General features: G+C 36.1%; 1 protein-coding gene across 4 annotated transcripts in view; it reads right to left on the bottom strand.

Moving 5' to 3' along the window:
• The window catches only part of RhoGEF3 (Rho guanine nucleotide exchange factor 3), a 536,802-nt gene that overhangs the window by 88,009 nt on the left and 433,916 nt on the right, over window positions 1-14,877 (bottom strand). The gene's annotated exons all lie outside the window — the stretch shown is intronic.

Here is a 14,877-nt window from a genome sequence, read left to right as displayed (position 1 = left end):
AGGAATTTGAAGTTGGTCCTTCCTGTTGAGAAGGTCTCTGTTGAGGGACCAAATTACCTACTGAGATCTGGCAAGTACTTCAATCATAACTATACTTTTATTGCTTGATAGCAAACAATAGGCTTCCCCATTCAGAGATTGTCATAAGACAAAGCCTACTGAACAATATGATTAGCCTACACAATTAAAAGTAAGGGAATTTTGAAGATTTTCAAAATACACTTGTGTAATTTTTCTTTTGATTTATTGGTGCTTTATTTCTTGATGTATTTGTGTGGAAACTGGGATAGGCTGATGGAGACATACCTAAATCTCCATAAACAATATCCATTCTCACTTGTCCTTGCTCATTTTATTTGTGTTACAAAATACTTCTATTCAAGTAATGATCATTGTTGAACTGGTCCAGTTCCTGGGCTGAATGGTCAACAAAATGGCTTTCGGTTCAGAGGGCTCCAGGTTTGATTCCCATTTGGGAAAGGGATTTTTAACCATGTTTGATTAATTCCTCTAGCTCGGGGCTGTGTGTTTGTGTTCATCTTAATATACATCTTCATATTCATACGTGTCACACTATAAACCATCACAGAAACATGCAAGAGTGAGTACATAGGATTGGCATCAGGAAAGGCATGCAGCCATAAAATGGGGCTAAGTCCATATAAAATGCCAACCCCTGATAACTGGGAAAAGGACAGGAACAAGAACATATTTTAATATTAATGTGTCATGTCTGTATTGATGTACAGTAATTTCATGCTGCTAATTTCATGTAATGTATACAGCCCATTGATTTAGAAGTGTACATATTAATGCATACATACAGATATACATTATAGACAGTTATGCTGTGGCTACACTGACCACTACTCTTATACTTACATCTCCTTCACACAATATACATAACATTTGTTTGAGCGCCAGTTGCTTTTTTAAGAAAAACAACAAAATTCGGTAGAGCATACCTCTTATATCAATTATCTCAAGGCGTGAGGTGATAAACTCACATATCTGGCAATATACAGGGATATGGATCAGGACAATATTAAATTACTGTTGCATTTCCACAATTGAGGATTGTACATGGAACTGGAATCTCTTATTATAATTAAAAATAAAACTGAGTTTATGACTAAATTTACGTCACAATGAACAATCATTTACGTCTTTTAATTTAACAAAAGAAATATATTGTGAGATTTGCGGTACAAAGAAAAGGAAAATTTAATCTAAACAAAAAAAGCTATTGGCATGAACTTGAAGTGCGATATGATATCGCCGCTGATTACACTCTTCTTCATGTTATGAATGCATAACATGTCTGATGCTTTAATTACCTGTTGTCTGCATACACCGCTGTTGAACTTGAAATTCTTGGGAAAACCTGTGAGCTGAAGTCGGGAGCCGTCTGCTGTAATCTTCTTATGTCACAAGGAGTTAGCCTACATACCATGTACGCGTGTAGGGAGCTCCAATGTAATTACGTCCACTCAATATATTTTAAATAATTGGAAAATATTATTGAAACATCTTGTGAAGTCCATCCTCACAAGAAGATGATGTTTCTTTATCAGCATAGTACCCGTCTCTGCTCGGATACAACCACCACTTGTAGACTTCCTCGATGATTACCTCTTCAAACACAACTCTTAGCTCTGACCATCACACTAAGACCACTTCTTCCATTTGATACATCTGACTGTTACATATGATCTGCACGATATTAACTGCTTATGAACTGAGTAAGAACAGAATAGCTCTCCCCACCGTCGCCTTGACTTTATATCACCTCGCGATGACGACTCCTCTCCCTACTCCTGTTCATCCCTTCCACTTCCACATACAGTAGCTGGCGAATACTGACACTTGGTCGCAATCACGTGTCCACGCACTGATGTCATCAGTCATGTGTCGTCTAAGCGTACCCAAGCGGTCCGAGAATGGCTATACCGAATGCGTCACCGGGAAATCTCCTTGTACACAACATTCCCAGTTAAACATAGCCTCGATTGCAAAATACTATGCCAGCTCATCTAGCCAAAGTTACAAGCCACAGCATGACAATATGAAACCAACAAATCTCACTTACTACAATACAGAATAATTACAAACATATTCACTTAACCTATGATGAAATACAATAATATACGTGATACCTAATTATTACAGTCTAAATGATGAGAAACAGAATATAAAAAATCAAATGAATCGGGTTAATAATAATAATAATAATAATAATGATGATAATAATAATAATAAATAATGAATGGAATCTGTAACCCTGTTGTACGGTTACAGAACGCCTCCCTCATGAAATAATCGATTAAATGAATCGATTGATTCATGAAATATCTACACAATCACCTGAAATCGAGTACACCATAGATACATGTATAAAAATGCCCTTTACAAATTTGGGTACATAGTATCATCCATCTGGATGTTCGTTGTTACACATATAAAACATTTATCAATTATCATTTTCACTTTGATTATACAGTATTATTTACATACAGATTACATTTCTTTCTCACTTCTGTCGTTTCAAACGTTCATTGAGTGTTCAAAAGTAATTCTCGAAGACATTTCATTATATACACTGTCTCCAAGCACTGGAGTTTATTGCACTGCCATGCTTCACTTAATATCACAACACACGCTAATTTCACTGAAGTCCTGTTCGCAATGCCAGCTTCATAAAACATGGTGAATTAACATAATAATGAAAATAATCAACAAACTCACATGATATATTTCTTAAGATTTCTTATATTGTATGTGCCTACGATATTTCCTTCCTTGTCTTCTAATGAATAAGCACATTTCCCAATCCGTTTCACTACGGTGAAGTATCCCTGATATAACAAGAAAAACTTAGAAAATTGACCAGCTTCTGCTGATGACGGGATTGGCACTCTGAGTAAAACCTTGTCACCAAGTTCAAATTCATCCAAAATAGTCCTACAAAAGTTATCATGAACATAAATTTGTGTTCGTAAAGATGTGTTCTACCAGGCCGGTCACTAAAAACATCACTATGTGATATCAATAATTCACACAATTCGTCCTTCTGACTTTCCGCTAAATTACATTTCTCCACTGTCTCATACAATTCATCTCTAGAATCTCTCTGTATCGACACATGGCAGACATCAATATTTTTCCTCATATTAGGAATTTCACAAGATCCTTCCGTACTAGAACACACTTTATTCGCACTAATTTCTGACAAAACATCATATGGTAAACTGACTTCCCTGCTACTCTTTCCCCAAATAAGATTGACATTACACAGATCAAAATTTAATTTAGCCTTGTGACACGTTAACCAGTCAGTACCTAAAATAACGGCATAAACTAAATTAGGCACTATTAAGCATGGTTGGAAAATACATTCTCCACTTATGCTAATGGGGACAGCTATTTGTTTATTCACTCTTTGAGACTTGTTTCCAACAGCTGTTACGATGAACGTATTCCTCACTGGAATTTCCGCTACCTCACACTTCTCTCTTAAAACTTCCTCATACAGCTTGGAATTTACACATGACTTCTCACTACCAGAGTCCAACAAAATCTTAACTTTTCTGCCCCATATCAGCAGTTCAATCGTCGGTGTAACAGTAACACTACTTAAATTATCCTCATTACATAATATAAGATCACTTAACAAATCTTGCCTTATATCTAAATTTAAATTACACTTATAAAATTTATTGTCTACGATTAAGTCGTCACTTAAAACATTTGAATTATTGCTACTTAGGTCACAATCATGTTCACTTACAACTATAGGCTGGTCGACATTAACATGCTTATCTACCTTATACGTGAACTCACCATTTACGGACTGTCTCAGTGACCTGTTTATACAGTCCGTTGCGCGTTTAAAGTACTAGGTTCGGTTACGACTTGTTGGTTACACACCTCAGTCGGCCTCCCCTGTTGCCTATTTCCTCTAGCGTCATTATTATTATTATTATGGCCTGTATTCTCTCGCCTCCCAGCTTCTGGTTGATTACCATAATCACGCCTCCCAGTCCTGAAATTTTCCGAACTATTTTGATAATTTCTCTCCCTGTGGAAATTATTATTAGGTCTCTCCTGATATTCTCTTCTGTAGTTACGATTATTCATAGGCCTGTCCTGATTATTAGATTGGTTACCCCTTCCTTCTACATTCCTATTTAGTGTCCTACTATTATTCAAGCTACTACTTAAAGCATCAAAACTTTCCAACAAAATCTCCATTTCCTTAATAGTCTCCACTCTTTGCATACAAACCGCTTCTCTTATTCTATCGGTATAGTGCTTAGCCATAAGTCTAACTATATCAGCCTCAGGTCCAATACATTCTAAATTTCTCCACACCAAAACATGAGCCAAAAAGTATTCAGTCATTCTAACACCCTCGTTAGAATTATACCTGCCAAACATTACTCTCTCTCTCTCTCTACTCTGAACACCTTCACTCCAAAATTTAGCCATGAATTTCTCCTTAAATTCTGTTAGACTAGACATCGAGCTTTTATATACTTGAAACCAAGACTTAGTCTCTCCTACGAAAGCATTAGATAAGATCTCCAATACAGTTTCCCAGCTAATAATATTGTCTCTTAATTGAACAGCAAATTTCTTCTCTACTACTCTCATAAATTCCATCGGGTTAAATTCTTTCCCAGAAAACTTAGGTAAGTCATGATCTCTAGTGATTAAACCATTATTTACAATTATTTCGCGTACATTTCTACTATCACGCACTTCTTTCTGGAGTACTCTCTGGCAACTCAGAAATTTTTCTTCCAATGTTTCCTCAGCCTTTTCTTCAATTTTTCTTAACTTCTCCTGTAATTTTTCTTCCGATTCTCTCACCTTCTGTGATAATGATTTTTGTTCACTCTCTAGATCACCTACTTCTCCAAGTTTTCTTTCCACCTGTTCTACCCTACTAATACATTTCCTAGTTTCTTGCCCCACTGTATTGGTTATCTTTTCAAACCTTTCTTCTACTAACTCATTGATTTCTCCTTTATTAGACTCGATCTTGGCGCCTAATTCATCAATCTGTTTGATGCATGTCTCACTAATTTGCTCTATTTCCGTATGGAGATTGCTCCGACCCAATTCCATCTCAGCTCTGATGTCACTACACTCCCTATTTACCTTACTTTCTAAATTATTAATTTGCTTACTTATTTCTAACACCTTATGATCTATCTTATTACTAACATCATCAATCTTCTTATTAATACTATTTATGGCATTACTCTGAGCTTCAATTTTTTCACTAATGACCGCTTCAATTTTCTCACTCATAATATTATTCTGAGATTCAATTTTCTCACTAATGACCGTTTCAATTTTCTCACTCATAATATTATTCTGAGATTCAATTTTCTCACTAATGACCGTTTCAATTTTTTCACTCATAATATTATTCTGAGATTCAATTTTCTCACTAATGACCGTTTCAATTTTTTCACTCATAATATTATTCTGAGATTCAATTTTCTCACTAATGATATTATTCTGCTCAGTCATTTTGGACATCAGCAAATTAAATAAACCCAGGTCAATCACCCCTTTACTTTGATCTTTCGTGACAGCGTTTTCCTCAGTTTCTACAATTTTCTGACTTTCAGCAGGTCCCACCTTAGTCACCAACTTCCTATTTATGTTACCACCTTGGATTTCCTTGGACACAATAACCTCAGCCTCATCACCTGACTGCATATTGCTGTCCTTGTCCATCTTCGGTTTCCTACTAATTTTTCGCGATCTCAAAGCTATTTCCCCTTGCAATTCCTCTGACATTACCCCTTAAATACAAACTTCAACAAAATGACCTTCCTAACATTACTCGGTGAATTTAACATGTGCATACTCATTAAAAGAACTGATCCATGTATATTGCCATTCAGAAACACTTCTTCTGAACCTTTCGAGTCCCACGTTGCTGGCGACACGATGTGGCTACTCCAACCACTACTCTTATACTTACATCTCCTTCACACAATATACATAACATTTGTTTGAGCGCCAGTTGCTTTTTTAAGAAAAACAACAAAATTCGGTAGAGCATACCTCTTATATCAATTATCTCAAGGCGTGAGGTGATAAACTCACATATCTGGCAATATACAGGGATATGGATCAGGACAATATTAAATTACTGTTGCATTTCCACAATTGAGGATTGTACATGGAACTGGAATCTCTTATTATAATTAAAAATAAAACTGAGTTTATGACTAAATTTACGTCACAATGAACAATCATTTACGTCTTTTAATTTAACAAAAGAAATATATTGTGAGATTTGCGGTACAAAGAAAAGGAAAATTTAATCTAAACAAAAAAAGCTATTGGCATGAACTTGAAGTGCGATATGATATCGCCGCTGATTACACTCTTCTTCATGTTATGAATGCATAACATGTCTGATGCTTTAATTACCTGTTGTCTGCATACACCGCTGTTGAACTTGAAATTCTTGGGAAAACCTGTGAGCTGAAGTCGGGAGCCGTCTGCTGTAATCTTCTTATGTCACAAGGAGTTAGCCTACATACCATGTACGCGTGTAGGGAGCTCCAATGTAATTACGTCCACTCAATATATTTTAAATAATTGGAAAATATTATTGAAACATCTTGTGAAGTCCATCCTCACAAGAAGATGATGTTTCTTTATCAGCATAGTACCCGTCTCTGCTCGGATACAACCACCACTTGTAGACTTCCTCGATGATTACCTCTTCAAACACAACTCTTAGCTCTGACCATCACACTAAGACCACTTCTTCCATTTGATACATCTGACTGTTACATATGATCTGCACGATATTAACTGCTTATGAACTGAGTAAGAACAGAATAGCTCTCCCCACCGTCGCCTTGACTTTATATCACCTCGCGATGACGACTCCTCTCCCTACTCCTGTTCATCCCTTCCACTTCCACATACAGTAGCTGGCGAATACTGACACTTGGTCGCAATCACGTGTCCACGCACTGATGTCATCAGTCATGTGTCGTCTAAGCGTACCCAAGCGGTCCGAGAATGGCTATACCGAATGCGTCACCGGGAAATCTCCTTGTACACAACATTCCCAGTTAAACATAGCCTCGATTGCAAAATACTATGCCAGCTCATCTAGCCAAAGTTACAAGCCACAGCATGACAATATGAAACCAACAAATCTCACTTACTACAATACAGAATAATTACAAACATATTCACTTAACCTATGATGAAATACAATAATATACGTGATACCTAATTATTACAGTCTAAATGATGAGAAACAGAATATAAAAAATCAAATGAATCGGGTTAATAATAATAATAATAATAATAATGATGATAATAATAATAATAAATAATGAATGGAATCTGTAACCCTGTTGTACGGTTACAATGCCTTTCAGCATTCAATCTGTAAGCCTCTGAGAATTAACTAAGGACCTCTACAATCTTATATTTGCAATTCGTGGCCTACATTGATCTACCTCTGTTTCTCTTCCACATTATGGCTGAGTCCATTATTCTCCTAGGTAACCTATCATCCTCCATTCAAGTCCTTTTCTTGTTCCTATCTCTCTCTCTTCATGACTTGATTTGACACTTATTTGTTCCTTTCCAATAGTTATATCCTCCTCGACTCATGTAACATGACTCCACCAACAAAGCTAGTTTATACATAGAGCTTCAACTGTTGAATTAATTTCTAACTTTGCCATTACCTCCTCACTCCAAGTACCCTCCTAACATTTTTCCCACCTGTTTGTGCAAGCAATCATTCTTGCTACTTAAACATCTGTTACTTCAAATTTATATGTTTTAATTTTAAAAAATTTAAATCAGGACCCCAACAAGCCAGAAACTCACATTGAGGGGCAGTACATATTAAATTCAAAATAATAATAATTTTATGTGGCTATTTCTAGCCGAGTGCAGCCCTTGTAAGGCAGACCCTCTGATGAGGGTGGGCGGCATCTGCCATGTGTAGGGACCTGCGTGTTATTGTGGTGGAGGATAGTGTTATGTGTGGTGTGTGAGTTGCAGGGATGTTGGGGACAGCACAAACACCCAGCCCCCAAGCCACTGGAATTAACCAATGAAGGTTAAAATTCCCGAGCCGGCCGGGAATCGAACCCGGGACCCTCTGAACCGAAGGCCAGTACGCTGACCATTCAACCAACGAGTCGGACAATTCAAAATTACATCATAGCATTAATTCTAAGAATGAAATACATTGAATAATAATGATAATGACAGTCAGCTATACAACTGCTAGTAATAATACCAACACAAGTTCAATTGTATTTTAATATTTTGTTTTTACCCTCTCGTTCTTAGCTGTCGATATTAGTAATTCTCTTGCTATATGTGCTGAGAGCTACTAGGCAAACCCTATTTTTATATTATGACTTATGCCAGAATGCACATGTAGCATAAAACAAAGCAGTCACTTAGCCTCGAGTTCGTTCCATGATACATATTTTCTTGAACAAGCAGGAATTATTATTATTATTATTATTATTATTATTATTATTATTATTATTATTATTATTATTATTATTATTATTACTGTATTATTCGTCATGAAGATTATGCAGACGAGTCCAACCTTGACAATGGCAGTTTTGAGAATCGAGTTACAGGAGATGATGGATTTAATGCATTGGAGGTAAGACTGATCTTGAATTGTTATTAAAATACAGTACCACATGCTTAAATTACAGTACTGTAATAAAATTACTGTATACAGTATTCAGTTCAGTAGTAACAAAAAATTGTTTCATTATTTCAGATTGCTTTGCGCTTTGTTGAACAAAGCAATGAATCTACACCAGCTGATGTATTGTTGATTAAAAGGTGGCGCGACATAGCTGCACGACAATGCTGCACTAAGAAAATTTATACAATGAGTTGCATTATGTAAACATTTTAATATTAATATACAGTATGCATCTTTGCTTAACTGAGTTTATGCATTTTTATTTTGACATTTAAATTCCGAAAATATTTACCATGCATCATCTGAAAAAAAAAACGTGTCAACCGAAGTGGCCCCGTCCCCTTTATTTCGGATAAATGGGGTTCTACTGTATCCAGTAAGTATTATTTTGTTTTTGCCTTAAAGGCAACCAGTTTCTTAGTTAGCCTGATAGATTCTGGTACATTATTAAAGATTTTAAACATTCTATATATGCGACACTTTTTATCCCATATTTCATTGAATTGGGTTACGGGAAGTGTAACATAGAAAATATTGGATGAATATCAGGAAAGGCATGCAGCCATTAAAATGGGGCTAAGTCCATATAAAATGCCAATCCCTGATAACTGGGAAAAGGGCAGGAACAAGAACATATTTTAATATTAATGTGTCATGTCTGTATTGATGTACAGTATATGGATGAATATTTATTGATGACTTCCAGGGCGCATACATTTGATACTTTATACATTTCAGAGGTATGTGTTAATGGATGCAGTCCATATATAATACAAATAGCTCTATTTTGTAAAGTCTGTAAAGGTTTCAAACTATATTTATTATTACCAGCCCAGATAAAACACTTGTAGGATAAATGTGATTTAATAAGACAGTGGTAAACGGATTTTAAGGTATTGGTGTGTAAAACGCCTGTAAGTCTATGCAATGCTCCAATTATGAATATGATATCCAGAGTCCACCCAGCTTTCACTCCCATACAGTAGAATCAGTCTCAAAACAGAGTGATGTAAAGATTATTTCATCCAAGAGATCACTTCTTTCGCACAAAATAGTATTGATAATAACTATGACCTCTTTGTACTGTATTAGCATTGCTACACCTTCATTCAATTTCACTTACTATTCTACCATCGTGGGAGAATACATATCCCAATTTACTGAACTGATTTCCACTGTTTATTCTCTACCTGACATTAAATCCTCATAGGTTTCTTTCCAACAAACATCACTTTAGTCTTGGAAAGGCTCATTTTCATATCATACTTGTCACTGCTTTTCAAGCTCTAAGGTACTAGAGTACAGTACATGTTTTCAGCACAGTCCACTATCAAGATCAATTTTCCGGCATTCGCCACACTGATTACTACATTTCCATTCAATTGCATCCCTCCCTGCCATTTTAAACCTCTCAGTAATTGACCAGTCAATATTTTTAGCTTCTGATTTAATGTTCATCACTCGATAAATCAACTCATCTCTATTTAAACCTGTCCTCTATGAGTTGTATATTGATGGCATTACATTATTCATTTTCTTGTGATTTTATTGGTTTTATTTTTCATTTCAACTAAATGACTACAGAGACACTAGGATAACATTCAGAAAATGTTACTGTAGCTTTACTCAACTTCTTTCCAGAATGACAAGAGACCAGGAATGAATCTAAAGGTAGAAAGCATTCTTCAATTGCTTGTAAAGGAGCCTTGGTTTCACTCCCATCCACTTCAGTTTAATGGGTCCCTCAGCTTAATTGTGCAATGTTATTCTCCTTTCATTTATATAAAAAACCTTCACTGCCTAACTGATTTTATTTCCTCTTTAATCATACTGAGCCTAAGAGATCAATATCAATTTGCACGATGTACAGTACATTTGCAGGGAAAATGTTATACAGTCTAAATAATCTCTGTCACACACATAGCAACTTTATCACAATTATGCAGTGTTTACTCTTAGAAAACAGTGACAGCCAAGTACTCTTTGGGACTCATAGTACTCTTTGTGTAAGAAGCGAGTGTTCATGATTTTCAAAGTTGAGTAGTAATGAACATGTAATGTTTTTAATAAATCGTTTCAGATTTTAAGTAATTAATTAATCTTCTTCCTTCCTACTTTCTCCATGTTGATATTAAAGATAAAGTTGAAGTGAAGTCATTGTTCAAAGTACCGAATGACAAGGCTGATCGTCTCTTACTATATGAAGAAATCTGGGAATCTTGGTTACATAAGAACGATGCAGAAGATGAAGCCTATCATAGGGACTACAAAGACTCAGAAGCTTACAGGGGTGAGCAAATTATCATCAAAATAAGGTATAGAAATCTCTTTCATTCTGTAGCTGCAGACCAGAACTTAGCATCATGGGACTTCAGTTAACTATTAGAAGCTTCACTGTTCCTAAACTCAAACTTAAGAAATATGATGGAGATATTAAGAAAGGACTTGGATTCTGGAGTCAGTTTAAGATAATCGACACTGATACCACTTTAGACAATGAAGATATAAATTTCAGTACCTTCTTCAAGCAATGGTACCAGGTTCTAAAGCTAGAGGGTTGGTTGGAAATTCTCCTTCATCAGGGGCTAATGAACTATTGAACAGTTAAAATCTCACTTTGCAAGGGATGACCTCCTTACTAAAATATGTTTTCGAGCTTTTCTCTCTTAATTTGAATCAAACTACTAGAGAAGAAAGCATGTCACTGAGCATTCTGTATGATAAACTTGAAACCAAGCTACATGCTGTGGAAACATTAGGAACCACCAGAGAGAAACATGTGGCTATATTGTAACCTTTGGTTGAATCTTCATTGTTAGAAGATGCAATGTTAGCTTGGGAAAGAGCTCATAATTACATGACTAAAGCAGATGATCAGGATGTTTTTTTCTAGCTTACTGGCATTTTTGAGGTTTATTTAGATTGATACTTTAATGGCCCATAATTGTAGACATGATCATAAGCTTATAATGTCTATTTTTGAGATTGTCTACAGTGAACAATACTTTGTACTTGCCAGATCTGGTTTCAGCCTTAATTGTGATCCTACAAGTTCTCCTTCCAAAGTTGATATTAGTCAGTAAGAGTAAGAATTCTGTAAAGGATGCATGTCTAGGGTGAAATAAATCATCGCATACTTCCTTGGGATGTTTTAATGGAAAAAGGCTGCCAGCAGATGCTAAGAAGAATCTGCTGAAACAGAAGGGAAGATGTTTTGTGTGTCAAAGCAGGGCATAGTGATAAAAGACGTAAATGTTTTGTTAATTGTTTGATCTGTGATAAATGTTATGTTACAATAATGTACACACAGATGTGTTCTGAAGTAGCCTAAATAAAGTGTCAAAGGAGTCAAAGAATTTACACAGAATAATAATGTTTTGTGGACTGCATAAAACCATGTTACAGGCTTATAAAGGAGAAGTTGGTAATGTAAATATCAAATTATCTCATTATATAGTATTATAGAACAAATAGGGTAGATTATCTAATGATTATGATTTTAGTACATTTAATTTTCTAGCATTTTCATAAAGTGAGAGTGTGAACAGTCAAGTATATCTATATCCAACTTATTTCTCATAATTCTTTGCAATGGACTATGGAAAGCAGGGGCGATTTCTCCGAGCATGCTACGCTTGCTGCGCAAGCGCAATATTTTTCTAAAGCAGGCGAGTTAAAAAATTACAATATGTACCGTATCTGTAATAGATCTGCATTATACAAATCGCATGTTGCATATATCTTGGCGAGTCCAGCGAGGCTTGCTCGTGTCTTAGGAGCTTCAGCGGAGCTGTCGACACAGCGAGAAATGTATGCGCGCGCAGGTTTTTCATTCTAAGGCCGGTTGCAAGCCGTCACGTTTGTAATGTGTAGTTGGAAGCTCTGGTCTGAGAGCTACAGATCTAGTGTGTTGTGTCAGTGAGTAGTGTACTGTAAGTTCCTGATCATCTATTCTGAATGATTTGACATGCTGCAATGGGTTCCGAACCGTGCATTATTGACAGCTTGTTATCAAATCCATTTTATCGAAGGACTATCGAAGAGAAAACAGACAATATTAAGAATGGCAGGGAGAAAAATAGAGAATATGTACGTTCGTTCTCTGTATCTCAATATAATAATACGCACTGGTTGACAGGGTCCAAGAAAGTGAATAGACTGTTTTGCTGGCCGTGTTTACTATTTTCTGCTGATAACGGTGTATGGTGTAAAAGTGGCTTTGACAATTTGAACACCTTGACACTGTCCATTACAAGACAGAGAAATCTGCAAACCATATGAAGTGTGTTTTGCAGTTAAATAGCTTTGGGCATACAAGGATCGACCATCAGCTGGATGAACAGAAACGCATCAGTGACCAACTTCGTAATAAAAAGGTAAAGAAAAATCGTGACATACGTACTTAAACGACTGATCGATGCAGTGTGTTTTTTAGCAAAACAGGAACTACCATTTCGCGGACATGACGAGTCTGCAACTTCCGTAAACAGAGGGAATTACATCGAACTTCTACAAATTATAAGTGAATAAGATCCTCTTCTGGCAGCTCATCTGAAAGACTCCACCATTTTTAGAGGGACGTCGTCTACAATCCAAAATGATTTAATAGCAGAAATAAGTTCAGTAATTGTGAGAAGAATAAAGGAGGAGCTTAAACAAGCAACTTTTGTGGCAATAATAATGGACGAAACGTCCGACATTATTAATATAAGTCACAACTCTCTACTTTACTCCATTTTGTAGATGAAAGTGGTGAAATTCAAGAGAGGTTTCTTGGTTTAGTAAATATCGCACTGCTGGAGCCCTCTTAAATCATGTTTGTGCTATTTTACAAGAGTTCAGTTGTGAGGAAAAGATTGTGGCTCAAACATATCGTCGCTCGTCGGGTAAAAGGTTGTATCCCACAATACTCTTCCTATCCATTATTCTCCTTAAGACTGGTCACGCCTCCCAGCCACATAGGGATACGCAGTCCATCAGAACAATGTCTGTTGTGTTCGTTTTCCTATGTCGATGATTAAACGAAAATGAACCTTACATGCATTGTACACTAGGAGTGCGTAAATACGTAATGCAAACGTTCATTCGTACAGTACGGTACTATCTTGGAGAACACTGCCAGCAGAAATCTAGTGTTGAACTTAAGTAAGAAGAACGAAAATCCTTGTGCTTTCAATGTAGTGTCTTCATCCCAGTCGTCTGAAGTATCCTGTACATGTTGAAAGAATTTCACCAGCGTATCATAATATTCTTTCACAGTATTAATAAGATGTGAACCAAAATTCCATCTCGTTGGTGCTACTGTTGGCAACTTCTTCTGAACAAAATGTATTTGTCCAAATAGGAGAGCGTTTTAAATGCATAAAGAAATCTGTGTTCTTCTCGCTGTTGGATTGTGATTTGTTTGAGAAGCACAGAAATAGGTTTCCAGACAGTGATGTTACTGCCCTAGAAAAGACCTATGGGTCATTTTTCGACATTGTTCGCTTAAAAACCAAATTAAGTGTGATGTATTCATCTTCTGACTTTAAAGAGAAAAGTGTTTCAGACTTAATGCACTTTATGCATACTAATAAATTGTACATGGGTATGCCAGAAATGTTCAAGCTCATCAAACTTGTATCAACAATTCCTGCTCCTACATCCTCTGCAGAACGTTCTTTTTCAACACTGAGACGCATTAATACATATTGCAGATCGACTCAAGGTCAGGAGAGGCTATCATCATTAGCTATGTTGTCGATTGAAAAAGGATTGCTTGCAAAAATTATATTACAGCCCTCTTTCTATGATGAAGTTATTGATGGTTTTGTAAAGAGAAGCCGCAGAGTAAAGTTTGTTTTCAAGTAGGAAGATCTAATAAATAGTTGCAATTTTTCTGTGTACATAGTTTGACGTTTACTTGTTTAAATTATATAATCACTGGCTTGTCATGATTTGTTATTAATTATAAAATGTGTCTGATTGTTATTCTTTTGGCCATTCTTGAAGGTGTGACGTAACCAGTTTGAATGCATGTTCATGTAACCGATGATTAAAATGTTCATGTGATTTAGCGATTATTGGGTTTATAAATGTTATTCATTCATAACTACGCATGTTCCACCCCACCAACTTTCACAAATGGAAGACCAAGC

This window comes from Anabrus simplex, chromosome 1 (genome assembly GCF_040414725.1).
Source record: "Anabrus simplex isolate iqAnaSimp1 chromosome 1, ASM4041472v1, whole genome shotgun sequence".
In the NCBI taxonomy this organism is placed as follows: domain Eukaryota; kingdom Metazoa; phylum Arthropoda; class Insecta; order Orthoptera; family Tettigoniidae; genus Anabrus; species Anabrus simplex.
Note: the sequence above shows the minus strand (reverse complement) of the source record. Positions and strands in the feature narration are given on the sequence as shown.